Here is a 15,286-nt window from a genome sequence, read left to right as displayed (position 1 = left end):
GTCAGTTGGGGCGCATGGACAGACATGGGAGTGACTCAGCCAGGTCATTCCCATCTTCTGCCAAGCAACCAGGAGATGACAATGGCTAGCAGTTGTACTGTACTGTTTGCTACCAGCCTAAGATGTAAAAACTAGATGAATCAAAACAAGAAATTGACCTGTTTTGTTTTGTGAAATCAACAGCCTGCTAAACCCAGGGTTTTGAGTTCAATCCTTGAGAGGGCCATTCTGTGTGACAAAGTTGTTTGTGTTTCTCCTTGATGCAAAGCCACCCCGTTTGTTGATTTTAATTTCCTGTAAGCCATGCCATCAGTCGCCCCTCCTCCATCAGAGCAATGGCAGACAATTGTTTCACGCCTTTTCTCAGTGCAGAACCAGAATCTGCAAAAGCGAAAACAGGCAAGGAGGTGACAGCAGTGCGGTGACAAGAGTGATGAGGACATAGACATGGTCATAGACTTCTCACAGAGTACAGGCCAGGCAATGTGCCCTGGCAATGTGCACATCATGCTGATGAGCTCTGCATGAGCTCTGCATGGTGAACTGTGCTGATCAGCACGCCACACTGGCCAAACAGGAAATGAAATTAAAAAGTTTGCGACCCTTTTCCTGTCTACCTGGACAGTGCATCTGAGTTGAAAACGCTGTCCAGAGTGGTCACAATGGAGCACTCTGGGATAGCTCCTGGAGGCCAATACCATCGAATTGCGTCCACACTACCCTAAATTTGACCCAGCAAGGCTGATTTCAGTCCTAATCCCCTCGTCGGAGGTGGAGTAAAGAAATCGATTTAAAGAGCCCTTTAAGTTGAAAAAAAGGGCTTTGTCGTGTGCATGGGTCTAGGGTTAAATGGCAGTAACGCTGCTAAATTCGACCTAAAGTCATAGTGTAGACAAGGCCTCAGAGGAATTTTATAGCTACTGGCTGGGTGTCCAAAAAAGGGAGCTACCCACCTACCCTTTCATTGATCACACTTGGTAACTACTAAGCAGAAGCACAGAATCTAGATGGATTTGCTGCGTCTCCTGCAGGCCTTCCTAATGGCACAGCAGGGCTGCTCTTGGCTCTGCACAAGGTTGTTTTGTTTAGCAGTGACTGTGAAGGGACTTCCAGCTATTTGGCTGTGGGAACTCTGGTATTAAGTGGACACCCTGTCTTAACTGTGTATGGCTGTATTGCTTGTAGATTTCTATATTCTGTACTGATGTTACCAAATGGAGTATTTTGTAGCGGTCTGCTATAATTTAACTTATACAAACTATGAATATGCTCCTCAGACTTAACCACCCGCCTTTTACACACTCCCTGCTTCTCACTCTCTGGGCTGGGAACAAGCCACCGGCATGTGCGTCCATTGGATTATTTTTATTTAATTACTTCTCATTGTTAAATTATTTATGTTTTTTAAATTTCATTGCAGTGCATTTTCTTCCTGCCACTGTCACCTGGCAGCTAAGGGATGTGAGATTCTCCTCCATTGCGTTTCTGCCCACGGAAAAGAAGAGACCCCACACTTCAGTACCTTTGGAAATAAAAGCAACCTGAAACAAACCAGCTGTCTCCTCAGTGTGCAGTTTGTGTCTCTTTGGTGCAGTTGATGTGTGTGCAGCATGTGTGGTGGACAGGGGCACTGTGTGCTCACATGGGAATTCACCATCCTTGGTGCAGGATTTGACTTGTTCTGGGAGTGAACATAGCACTTGTGGAGTTTCAGGCACAGGCTGCATGACCCTCCATTTATCTTTGGTGCAGATACAGCCCAGGCAGCACTAGTGCAACCTCCTCTCCTGCTGCCCTCCACCATCATCTGCACAGCCCACCTGTCAGGCAGGAGGGGAATGTTGCTCCATGGATCCTGGTTCTCAGATGGGACTACCCTGGGATGGGGAGGTGTGGTTGCATCCATTAGGTCACCAGACGGAGCCTTCTAATATCCCTTGGTGATTGTTCCCAAGATCCAGGACTTTGTGCTCAAACATCTCCCAGCTTCCTTGTTTAATATAAAGGCCAAGGTTTCCTTGCAATATACAGGAAGAAAGTAGATTTTCACCCCAGATGGGACTTCAACCCACAATCTCTGGCTTCAGAAGCCAATGCCTTATCCATTAGGCCACTGGGGCCCTGATGTACAGCTACTGAAGAGATGGAAATTCCCTCTCATAAATGCACATTCCTCGCATTTGCTTCAACACCAAATAGCCCCTTTATGTGCCTTACAGAAATGTCTGCATCCCCTGGCAGCGAGGCAACTGGGCAGGTTGCTGACACAATTACAACCCAGAATACAAAGTGTACAGTGCTGACTATATATAGTTTTATTACAAATATTTACACTGTAAAATATAAAGTACTATAGTGCAATCTCTTTATCATTAAAGTGCAACTTGCATATGTAGATTTTTTTTTGTTGCATAAGTGCACTCAAAAAGAAAACAATGTAAAACTTTAGAGTCCAGTCAGTCCTACTTCGGGTTCAGCCAATCGCTGAGACAAACAAGTTTGTTTACATTTACTGCAGATAATGCTGCCCGTGTCTTATATACGTCACCTAAAAGTGAGAACAGGCTCTCTCATGGCACTTTTGTAGCCAGCGTTACAAGGTATTAACGTGCCAGATATGCTAACATCCATATGCCTTCATACTTCAACCACCATTCCAGAGGACATGCTTCCATGCTGATAATGCTCGTTAAAAAATAACGTGTTAATTTGTGACTGAAGACCTTGATGAAGAACTGTATGTCTCCTGCTCCATGGTTCTATCCGCATTCTGCCATATATTTCATTTTATGGCAGTCTTGGGTGATGACCCAGCACATGTTGTTCACTTTAAGAACACTTTCACTGCAAATTTGACAAAACGCAAAGAAGGTATAACGTGAGATTTCTAGAGACAGCTACAGCGCTGAGCCAAAGTTTAAGAATCTGAAGAGCCTTCCAAAATCCAAGAGGGACGAGGTGTGAAACGTTGTCAGAAGTCCTCAAAGAGCAACACTCTGATGCAGACACTACAGAACCTGAACCACTAGACAGGAAAATCAATCTTCGGTTGGTGGCATCGTTATCGAGCAGTACCTGTCATCAGCATGGAAGCATGTCCCTGGCCTCTGATTGCTAGCAGCTCGGAGAGGAGAACAGGGCTGGACCTCTCCATGGCCGCCTGGTCTGCTCACTCCTCTGAAGCCCATAGCCAGGGCCAGCCTTTGGGGTGGGTGCCACCAGGGAATTGCCCAGGGGTACCATGGTCAAGGGCGGTGCTGTACGGTAGCAGAGAGGTGTGTGCTGCTGGTGTAAAGTCAGAAACTGCTCCCGGCTGGCAGGAGTGCTGCTTGGGGTGGTGCCCAGATTTTCCCTGCTCCTCCCGGCATAGGAGCATGGGGGAGGGAGGGGAAGAGAAGGGGAGATAGCGGTGATGAGCGGATACTGCTCCCCAATGTTCCTCCGTGCCCTCTCACAGCCCCTAGCGATGTGCGGAGGAGCAGTGTTCAGGGGCGGCGGGGAGCGAGCAGCAATGCCAGCTACTCTGTGCATCCAGGTCAGTTTCCCAAGTGGGCACAGGAGGGGGTGCAGGGGTTAGGGAAAAGGGGGCACAGTGCAGGGATTACGGTGCGGAGGAGGCAGGGGTTAGGGGAACTGGAGGGCACTGGGTCAGGGGGGCAGAGCTTCAGGGTTGGGTGCCGGGGGGGGGAGCAGGGATTAGGGGGACAGTAGCACAGACCCCACCTACTCCTCCTGCTTTCTCCTGACACCAGCACCACCCTTCCCAGCATCGCCTCATGGCAGCATCTGCTTCCGGACTCGCACCAGAAACGGGAAGTCTGGGCCCTGCCTGGCAGCGGCTGTCAGGAAATGGAAGCAGGAGACACGACCACTCCCATGGTGCTGTGGGGCCTGTCCTGGCTGGTGGGAGATGGAGGCAGTGGATACTACCACTCCCATGGTGCCATAGGGGTTTCAGGTGGTGCCTCCCCTGGGTTGGGCTCCAGGGGAGGTTTGGCATCTTAAGAGACTGGGGGGGGGGGTTGCTTGGAGGAGGTTTGAGGACCAACAGCGAAGGGGAAGTTGGACACTGGCCAGAATACCAGGGAGACAAGGCAGGTGAGGTGATACCTGTTACTGGACCAGCTTTGGAGCCACACAGGGTCTTCTTCATGCAGGGGAAAGGTGCTTAGAGCATCACAGTTCAATAGAAGGTGGAACGCTCTGCCCTGAACACCAGACATTCCCCTGCTTCCTGGAACGGGGGGGCCTGTCCCCACTGTCCTGTAAACAGCCCCACCATGTACCCCAGAGGTGGCTGCATCTTAGCACCAAGACACCAGTGGTCACTGCTCCAGAGGAGATGGTACATACAGGCCACTGCCCTACATGGCCCCACACGTTACTGCCCCAAGAGATGAGGTACACACAGGCTACTACTCAAACTGGGCACCTGGGGTCACTGCAGCAATGGTTGTGGGGGATACATGCAGGGCACTGCCGCACATGGCCACCAGGGGCCACTGCTGCAATGGTGGTGGTTTGGGGCAGGGGGGATGATAAACAGGCCACTGACTGAAGTGGCCACTACCACAATGGTGTGGGGAGAGAGGGAGGAGATATCAATAGGCACTGCCACACCAGGGCACCACAGGAGGTCACTGCTCCAATTAGTAGAGATACACATCGGGTAGTGCCCCAACTGGGGGCCCTACCCCAGAGAGAGAGGGGGCTGGGGAGAGAAGAGGAAATCAAAGGCCACTGCCTCACTTAGCCACCAGGGGTCACTACCTAAATAGGGGGGGACAAACACACAGGGCACTGCCCCACCTGACCAACAGGGGTCACTGCCCCAATTGGGGGATATACAGAGGGTATTGCCCCACAGAGATGCCAGGGATCAGTGCCTGCCATACCTGGCTCAGGGGTAGAAGGGATAGGGTGACCAGATGTCCCAATTTTATAGGGACAGTCCCAATATTTGGGGCTTTTTCTTATGTAGGTGCCTATTACCCTCCACCCCATCCCGATTCTTCACACTTTCTATCTGGTCACCCTGGGGGGCAGGGGCAGGGAGAGAGGGGGCTACACACAGGGCACTGCCATACTTGGCCACCAGAGCACATCCCTAGTGGGGGAGTGACACACACCAGGAGCAGGGCTCACTGCCACAAAGGGGTTGGAAGATACTGAGGGCACTGCCTGACACGGCGACCCAGGCACCCTGCCACCTTGGGGGAGGTGAAAAACACACCTCAGGCACTGATTCCTCTGGCTACCAGTGGTCACTGGCCCAAGGCAGGGGTTGGGGGGACTAAATACACAGGGGACTGCCCCACTGGGACAACACGAGTCACCGAGATGAGAGTGGGATATGCAGAGGGCACTGCCCCAATGGCTCATATACATACAGGGCGCTGCCTCACCTACCCACCAGCGCTCACAGGCACAATGGCAATGGTGGGGTCACATAGGCAACTGCCCTCAGTGGCTACCAGGGGGCGCTGCAGCAATGCTAGGGGGGATACATGCCAGGCATTGCTGCCCCTCACCACCAGGAGTCACTGCTCCTACAAGGAGACCCCCTACAGGACACTCTCATGCCTGGCCAGCAGGGGTCACTATCACTGGGGAGGGGCTATGGGGAAGCAGAGAAAGAGCAACTAACTGCAGTGGGGAAAATCGTCATCTACCGGGGAGAAAGAACGGACTCCGCTAGGACATCGCACCAACTCCGGCCAGGCTGGATACCCGCAATGGGCTGGAGCAGCTCCAGCTAGAGGCTGGGCGGAGGCAGGTGACCTCGGTCTCTGTGCTGAGCAGGATGCGTTGGCAGCGAGGAGGGACAGGGAACCCCCCAGCCAGGGTCTTGCTGCCCAAGGAGGGGGAGATCTGTGGCAGTTTTGGAGTAGCTGGTTCAGCAGCCGTGAGCCGCATGCTTGTCCCCACCTGAGCTCTCCAGGAGCACATAACACACAGGTGTACACTGGATGTAGGCACCAGTGTAACGACAGGGCCAGACTCTGCTGAGTGCTGCCTGCGAGAGACAGGGGCAGAGTCAGACGGGCAGATGGGGGCAGGAGATGACAGGGCCAGCGGCCATGAGCTGAACCCATCACAAGTCCAGCCTGTGACGTCACCATCCGTCCCTGCAGCTCTCCATCTGTCCCGCTGTCCGTCCAACTCTCAACCCCATCCGTCCCCAATGTATGCCACACACCCCTTCACCCATCTGCCTCACACACTCATCTATTTCCTCATGCATCCTGCTGTCCTCTGATTGTCCCTGCAGTGCCCAGCACAAGGAGGCATAGTGGACCCTGAGTGAGGCTTTGGGTGATGCAGTAATGGAGCTAGCGGGTGATAAGGAGGGTTCTGGGAATCTCTAATCCCAGCCCCACTTCTCCTGTGCCCAAAGCCATGACCACGAGCCCACCCCTCTCAGTCTCAGACCCCACAGCCCCAAAGACATGACTGGCCACTCATGCTGTGACCCAGTTACACCAATGAGGTCTCCTGAAGATAGAGGTTGGAAGAGCAACCCCTTATCCTGGCAGGCAGGACACATCCTTTCCAATATGGCAGAGACCTTGCCCGGGGCAGATGGATCCAGCTGAGCCCATAGGAGACTGGGGTGGGGAGCAGAGGAAGAGGATGCAGGCAACTGAACATGACAGGTGTCCATGAAAGGAGAGAGAGTTTGAGTGTAAGTTGGCCAACATAGAGAAACCTCGGAGGAAGAAAGAAACTCAGAACAGGAGTCACCCTCATGGATCCAACTTTCTGCTAGGGAGCACACACCACTCCTGGCCAGAGATGATCAGCCCTCGCAAATGGCAACATCATCTCCCTTGAAGCCACAGCTAGTCTGGAAACCCACACCCAGGTAACGGGAAGTCCCTGCCTGGAGCCAGGAGGACTGTGACCAGAGCCCTTCCCAAACCAGATACATATCTCACCGACAGAGACAGCTACTCTGATCCCAGCTGGGCAGGTCTTGCCTGGCATCAACAGGATTCACGCAGTCACTGCTCTCGCTCACTTTCCATCTCACCTCAGGGCTGGACTCCGTCCCCGCGATTTATTTTCTCTTGGTATGAAACACAACTATAAAGAAAAAGCAACGGTGGCGAGGCTCCTCTTCTCACTACTCCCACACCCCAGGGCTCCGGCTTCAACCCTCCTCCCATTCTGCCATCACAGCTACAATTAGAAATCTGCAGCCTGGGCTCACACCTGGTTGTCTCCCCAATCCTTGGCGCTGTCCAGCACGTCTCCCTCCACAGAAGTCACCTGGCCTCGTCTTAGACTCCATCTTCATATTGCTCTTCTCCTTCCCAGAGCTCCTGCTCTGCCCCTCAGGCCTGTCTGTGCTCAGCTCTGCAGGCAGAGGGGAAGGGGCACGATGGGAACACACACGCCCCATTCCAGACACCCCGCGGCATCCACCGGGCTACCAAACCACGTCACCTGTGGCCAAAACCACCCCCCACCCCGAGGGAGCAAACAGCCTTGGTGAGCCCAGCACACACAAGGCAGGAAAAGAGTCACACCCACCCCCAGCCCAGCCCAAGGGGGAGCTTCCCTCACTTCCCGGCCACAGGCCCACGGGGCTCCTGGATGGGCAGTGGGGCCCCTGAAGAACTAGCTCAGCGTGTGATGAGTGACTGGGGGGTATGTGGGGCAGGGCCGCCGGGGGGGGCAGGAGGGGCAGTTTGCCCCAGGCCCCACAGGGGCCCCCACTGGAGTTTTCGGGGCCCCTGGAGCAGGGTCCTTCACTCGCCCCGGGGGGCCTGGAAAACCCTTGCGGGGCCGGGCCCAGGAGCTTCCTCCGCTCCGGGGCGGAAGGACCCCGCCCCCCCCCGCTGGCGAGGTACGCGCAGCGGCACCCCGCCGGAAGTGCCCCCGGGACCGAATGCCTCTGCCCCGAGCCCCGCCCGGATCCCACGGATCCCAACGGCCGCAGCGCGGGGGGAGCCTCGGGCGAGGGAACTGGGCCTCCCGCGCGCCGAGTCTCTGTCCCGCGCTCTCCGCCAATCAGGGAGCGGGGCGCGCGAAGGACGAGTTACGGCCCTCCTGCAATAGAGGCCCGCGTGAGAGAGACAGAGAACTACGCTTCCCAGAGTGCACCGGGAGGGAGCGCGTTGTCCGAGCAACCGGCGCGCACTTCCGCTCTGAGACGAGCCAGGAACTACAACTCCCAGCCTGCCCCGGGCACCTCCTCTCGAGCCCAGGAAGGGCGGGTCCCTGGTCAACCTGACACCTCCTCACAACTCCTCAGCCCCGCCCCAGAGAGCCCCGCCCCCTCCGGCTCCTGACGCGAACTCGCGTGTCCCGGGTCTCGCCTGGCCCCCCCCTGCCTCCCTTGGCCTCCTGTCTCCCCACCGGGGGGCTGTTGGATGGAGCCATATGGAAATATGGGAGCCAGGACTCCTGGGTTCTCCCCAGCTCTGGGAGGGGGTAGAGTGGGGAGGGGCAGGGCTGGGAGCCAGGACTCCTGGGTTCTCCCCAGCCCGGGAGGGGTGGAGTGGGGAGGGGCAGGGCTGGGAGCCAGGACTCCTGGGTTCTCCCCAGCTCTGGGAGGGGAGGAGTGGGGAGGGGCAGGGCTGGGAGCCAGGACTCCTGGGTTCTCCCCAGCCCGGGAGGGGCAGAGTGGGGAGGGGCAGGGCTGGGAGCCAGGACTCCTGGGTTCTCCCCAGCTCTGGGAGGGGTGGAGTGGGGAGGGGCAGGGCTGAGAGCCAGGACTCCTGGGTTCTCCCCAGCTCTGGGAGGGGTGGAGTGGGGAGGGGCAGGGCTGGGAGCCAGGACTCCTGGGTTCTCCCCAGCTCTGGGAGGGGGAGTGGGGAGGGGCAGGGCTGAGAGCCAGGACTCCTGGGTTCTCCCCAGCTCTGGGAGGGGGTGGAGTGGGGGAGGGGCAGGGCTGAGAGCCAGGACTCCTGGGTTCTCCCCCAGCTCTGGGAGGGGGGTGGAGTGGGGGAGGGGCAGGGCTGGGAGCCAGGACTCCTGGGTTCTCCCCCAGCTCTGGGAGGGGGGTGAGGGGGGTAGAGTGGGGGAGGGGCTGGGGTGCCTGCTGCCCTCGCAGCGAACAGCAGAGCGCCCCCTGCAGCTTGCCGCCCCAACCACGTGCTTGGTGTGCTGGTGCCTGGAGCTGCCCCTGGTTCCAGCCCCTCTGCCCAGGCAGCTCCCCCAGCCTCTCACACACACACACACACACACACACACACACACACACACACACACACACACACCCTGTACCCGCCCCACCCCAGGGCTCCTCATCCCAGAGGGGAGCCCCCCGGCTGAGTGGGGAATCAGACCCCCCCGAAATTACCCTGGGACCAGCTTGATCTTCCTCCGCCCTGCCCTGCTCTGCATGTATTCAGAGTGAGTCAGTTTCCCTGTCCCAACCTGTGTCCTGCCATGTGTCTCTTCTCCTCCCCAGTTCCTTCCAAACCGCCCCATTGCCCCTGCACCCCGGGCTGGGTCTCTGCCAACCCTCCTGCCCCCAATATCTCCCTGCCCCTACAGGTCTATAGGGCTGGATCCCTCCCTCCCCCCTTCTCCCCTCATTTCCTGCCTCTGGGGGTCTATGGAGATGGGTGTCTCCTCTGCCATCTCCTCCCCTGCCCCCAATATCCCTCTGGGGCTCTCTGAGGCTGGGGCTCTCCCTGCCCCTGTGCTCTCCCTGCACACGATGTCCTGGGAGTGACTCAGTTTCCTGGACCAACATTTCACACACCCCACCCCCACCCGACATGTCTCCTCCACACCACCCCTTCCTCCTGCACCCCAGGCTGGGTCTCTGCCAATCCCCTTCTCCCTCCTGACCCCAAGATCTCCTGCCCCTACAGGTCTATGGGTTGGGTCTCTCCTTCCCCGCCCCCATCCCTCCCCAATATCTCCCTGCCCCAGGCCGTCTATGGGGCTGGGTCTCTCCTGAAGCCCCGCCCCAGCGGGGCTCACGGACAATCCCCGCCCGGCGGCTGTGAAGTGCTCACTCCCTGCAGACAACTCAGTCCCTGGAGACTAAAAGGACAGAAGGTGTCACGTGTCCATGGGCGGGGCTATGCAGATGAGCAGTGTCTGGCGGCAGGACGTAGAGCAGCGAGATGAACCGAAGGAGCCCGGTGAAGAGAATTCTCTCCGTGTGGACAGAATCCGGTGTGGGGAGTTCGTGCTGTGGGTGCCTGCACCGGAGTCACTTCGGGGCAGTGTTTGCCACTGAGCTGCATATTGACCAAAGGTGTGTGAATGGAGTGTGGTGCCTGGCGGGGAGCAGCTCATGGTGAAAAAGAAAGCAGTGGGAGCAGCAGATCCTGTCCTAGCAGTGGTTTGTGCGGTTTCTTTGCAACCATGAGTGGGATTGTTGTGGGTGCAACTAGACCCCACCTTCTCTGATGGGGTGGGGCTTCTACTGTCTGCCTGGGGGGGGGTCCATGATGTCACAGCCCATGGGGGTTGAATCATGTTTCTGAAGTGGGAGAGCAACTTCCCTGTTCCCACTCATTCTCCACTAGGGGCTGGGATCTCTAGGAGGGGAGCCCAGGAAAAACAGTCTCCCTATGGAACCAGGAGTCCTGTCTCCCAGTCCTCCTGCTCTAGACCCTCCACTCCCAGACCCAGGATAGAACCCAGGGTCCTGGTGCCCAGCCCTCCCTGCTCTGACCACTCGACCCCACTCCTCCCAGGGTGGTGCAGGGGTCACTGGGTCTGTGTCTCAGCTCTGCTAAGGGCCTTGACTGATTTTCTCAAAAGTGCTTCCTTCTGTATCCAGCATATCTGCCCCCCTGCCCAGTTGCTGCCCACCCCATGTGGGGGCACCAGCAGTGTGCCGGGTCGAGATGGGAAATTGTCCAAGCTGGCCCAGGAGAGACATGTGTGTCCCTGCTGGTGGGGCTGAGCCTGCTGTGTGTGTGTGTGTTGGCTTTGCAGGATTTTGTATCCTGCAGCAAGTGACACACACATTGATGCACAAAGGGACTCACACAGTCCCAAGAACACTCACACACAACACACCCAGAGGGGCATGCTAGCTCCATCCCCAAAGAGAGAAACAATCACACCCCCCAGCCATGCTCACAATCACACACACACTGGAATATTCACAATTGTGCTCAGAGACACAACCGCACACAGTTCACTCCCACTGCTCCCAACACAAGGACCTCCTGCCCCATACAGCATGTGCCAAGGCCTGTGGAACTCACTGCCACTGGACAGCTACCAATGAGAATGGACCTTTCCAGGAGACCAATAGACATAGCCGTGGCGACAGAGGGGGCTGGGCTTCCAGGGCCTGACCCTGGCTGAGACTGGTTCTGACCATAGGGGTCTATCCAGCCGGGGGCAGTGTGACCCACACACAAACCCACCAGAAGCGCCTTTCTTAGCAGGTCTCCCAGGCCATCCCCCACCCTGCCCCGGGCTGGGTAACAAAGGGGCAGTATGAGACTCTGGGCCATGTGTGAGGAAATGGGACTGGTCTTACTGGGGTCTGTGAAGCTTCAGTGTCCCCAGTGCAGTTCTTAAGTATCTAGCAAAGCAAAAGGCCAGTGCAAGGGAATGCCTGACACTCTGTCTCCTAGCAACTGATGGCCTGGGCCCCTCCCCTGCAAAGGTGCAATTGAAGGTGTTGGAGACAAAGGGGTCAGGTGACCTCCTGGCCCAGGAAAGAAGCTGAGCAGAGAGGAGGGGCTGGAGGGGGTTGGGCAGACTGGAGCTGGCTGGGGAAAGAAGGGAAGCACAGACAGGGCTCTGATCCCCAATGGGGGCTATAGGGCTCCTGGGGCCCCAAGATGGACCTAACAGGGGGGATCCTGTTATCTGTGCCTGCAAGACCTGTGTTGGACTGTGTTCCTGTCGTCTAAATAAACCTTCTGCTTTACTGGCTGGCTGAGAGTCACTGTGATCGCAGGAAGCTGGGGGTGCAGGACCCTGACTCCCCCACACTCCGTGACACCATGGGTAACTGCCGAGGGATTGCACAAGAGAGAGTCAGAGCCAGGGAGAGAACCCAGGAGTCCTGGCTACCCCCCGACACACACTCTAACCACTGGACCCCACTCTGCTCCCAGGGCTGGAGATAGAACCCAGGAATTCTGACCACCAACACCCCCCCCTCCGCTCTGACCACCAGACCTCACACTCCCCTTTTAGATTTTAGTCTCGCTGCCTCTTCTATCCACCCACCCCACCTGTCCATCCCTTTGCTGCAGGTTTTTGGGGTGTCACCCCTGCTCTGCATTCCCCCAGTGCAGCCCAAGGCTTTTCCTCCCCTCAACCACACATCCTCACCCCTCTCGTGCTGGATCATCTGCTTGGCCCCCTGCCCCCTCTCGGGATGCGCTGTGCGGCTGGGGATTGTGCAACGGCCCAGCACCAGGCAACACAGAACAGACACCACGTGCCCTGCCCCACCTCATGTGAGCTGCTCTCCAGATGCATCGGAGCCCGGTGCCCCGCATCTTGGCACTCCTGCCCCACAGGGGGTGAGCTGCAGCCCCACCACACTCCGCAGAGGGGAGAAGGGTCAGGCCAGCCAGCCCTTGTAAGATGGGGAAATCACCACCAGGGTGAATGGTATGGGGGCTGTGACATACAGAGAAACGGTTGTTGCGCCGGCAGAGGGCAGCAGAGCATGCACACACACACAATTGCAAACATACACAAACACATGCATGAATCCAGACACACACACGCACAGAATTGCTAATATACACAAACATCCGCACAAATCCAGCCAACATCAACACAACTGCTAACAGATGCAAACACATGCACAAATCCAGCCACATGAACACACAGACTTGCACAGCCACAAACACCCCCTCCCCACACACAAAACCCCATGCAGAAATCAATCAATCAATCAATACACACACGCACAATCCCCATTCTATGCACACACCTTGGGTCAGTGTGACACTGAATACTTCAATTGGATGGGGGGCCCAGCACCATGGCTATTCCCTGCCCCCCAGGGCTTGCAGGGGTGGATTGGGGGCACAGGGGGCACGATCCATTGCCAGACAAGGGGTGGGGGGGTAGAGATGGGGATGGAACCGTGGCACCACCCAGTTCCTGGCACAGGCTCCTTCCAGGATTTGCATTTCTTGGTAGTTTTCACCCCATCACCACTTCCTGCCCAGCCCCCTCCTGCTGTGCAAGACGGTTCTGGGGGGACGGGAAGAACCCAGGAGTCCTGGCTCCCAGCCTCACCTGTGCTAAGGTACGAGACTCTACTCTAACCCCAGTGCTGGGACTGGACCCTAGGAGTCCTGACACCCATCTTCCTTTCCTCTAACCACTAGACTCCACTCCTGCCCTTTTGGGGAGCCAGGACTCCTGGGTTCTGTCTCCAACTCTGGGAGCAGAGTGGGGTCTAGTGGTTAGAGCAGGAGGAGCCAGGACTCCTGGGTTCTACTCTCAGTGCTACTGTGTGACACTGGGCCTCTGTTTCTCCTCCCACTTTTTGGGTGTGGAGCCTGTAAACTCTCTGGGGCATGGCCTGTCTCTCGCTGTGTCTGGGCAGCGCCTGGCCCAACGGGGCCTGATCTCAGCTGGGGCAGGGACTGTCTCTGTGTCTGTGCAGCCCCCGGCACAACAGGGGCCTTGATTCTGCCCCGGTCTCTGTAGGTGCTGCTGTTGTACAGATAAGTAGTCGTGATACTAAAAGGCGTGGCAGTGCGTGAGTGCACCACCATTGCCATGCAAGGGCTAAATGTGATTCTTATCCCTGTGACCCCCTGTGAACCCTTCCCCCCCCCGATTCTCCACCCTGAGCCCCTTGTACCGCTGCCTTTGTCAACGGCAACGCAGAAAGCCACCCAGCTCTAGCCCTAAAACAAGAAGATGACCAAAAAAAACCTCACACCAACAGGAAACCAGCCCCAGCAGTTTGTGACTTCACTTCCCAAAATTCTCTACACCAACACACACACACAGAGCCCCGCTAAAACAGCCACCTTTGCCAATGCACCACCTCACCTCGTCCAGTGAGGTCTAGGTGGGAAGCTTCACGTGGGAGCAGTGATGGACAGCACCATCAAGGTAGGTTCTGGAGATGGTCCTCCAGATGCAGGCGTCTGGGCTCCAACTGGCACTGGGCTCACACTGGGCTGTGTTCAGTTCCTCTCTCTGGTGTGCGCCCCAGCTCCTCAAACGCCCCGCCCCTGCTCTTTCCTTCTGGTACAAAAATATCCTCTTCCTTCGCCCCAGAGAGACACCCACGGTGCTGCTCAGCACACGCCTTCCCCACCTTCCCCCATTCCCAGGAGCGTGCAGGAAGGGAGTCATGATTGGGAGAGCCCGTGTCCCGAGGAGGGTATTTTGGGGCTTGCCCCCTCCACAGAGCATGGGGGTGCCAATAGGCACCTATGGATGGTCCCGCCAAGCAGGGCCAGGATGGAAATGGGGGGCCTGTTCCCCCAACATGGAGAATCTGGGTGCAACCTTGCTTAACGGGTCAGTCTGTCCTTTCTCTGACTCTCTCATTCCAGCTTCAGCTAGCACTTGTGGTTCATTTGCTCTTTTTCATTCCTTTCCTTCTCTAGCTTGTATGTCCTTGCTTTCTTTTTTCCCCTCTACCTTTCACGCTCTTGCTTTCTTTCCTTCTTTTTCTAATATTTTTTCTCTCCCTTTATTTCTTTCTCTGCCTTTCACATTCTTTTCGCTTGCTCTCTCTCTTGCTGGTTATTTTTTTCACTCTTTTTCCTCGCTCCGTTCCGACCCAAGCGGGTTCTCCTCACACAGATTTTGACAGGTTTTCCCCCTGATCAGCAAGTGGATTAAGCACGACTTCAGTGGGTGTTTGCCAGGCCAGGAAGCAGGCTGGCCGGGTGTCTTCATGGCCATCTGCTGTCCATGCATAGGCATGGTCCTCCCTCCTCTGGCCCTGACCTCAGTCGCTCTGTGGCTTATAAGCCTTCCCTCAGAGCTGTCAGCACCAGCCGCCTCTGCTCTAGGTGCCCAGAGGAGGAGAGGTGTGCTGGGCTCCAGCCTGGGACTCTTCCTCAGGGCCGCCCAGAGGGGGGGGGCAAGAGGGGCAATTTGCCCCAGGCCCCGAGCCCCACAGGGGCCCCACGAGAGTTTTCAGGGCCCCTGGGCGGGGTCCTCACTCGCTCCAGGGGCCTGGAAAACTCTTGCGGGCCGGGCGCAGGAGCTTCTTCGCTCGGTCTTCGCCGGCGGGGGTCCTTCCGCTCCGGGGCAGAAGGACCCCCGCTGGCGAATTACCGCGAGCGGAGCCGGACCCGCCGCGAAGTTCAGCTCGGTCTTCGGCGGTAATTCGGCGGGGGCCCTTCCTTCCGGG

At 57.1% G+C, this 15,286-nt stretch overlaps 1 non-coding gene across 1 annotated transcript; it reads right to left on the bottom strand.

Annotated features, from left to right (window-relative positions):
* Positions 1-2,047: 2,047 nt before the first annotated feature.
* On the bottom strand, positions 2,048-2,120 carry TRNAQ-CUG. The gene has a single exon. It is a non-coding gene; the product is annotated as a tRNA-Gln (tRNA).
* Positions 2,121-15,286: the final 13,166 nt, after the last annotated feature.

Source organism: Mauremys reevesii, linkage group 17 (assembly GCF_016161935.1).
Source record: "Mauremys reevesii isolate NIE-2019 linkage group 17, ASM1616193v1, whole genome shotgun sequence".
In the NCBI taxonomy this organism is placed as follows: domain Eukaryota; kingdom Metazoa; phylum Chordata; order Testudines; family Geoemydidae; genus Mauremys; species Mauremys reevesii.
This window is presented reverse-complemented; position numbering and strand designations above follow the sequence as displayed.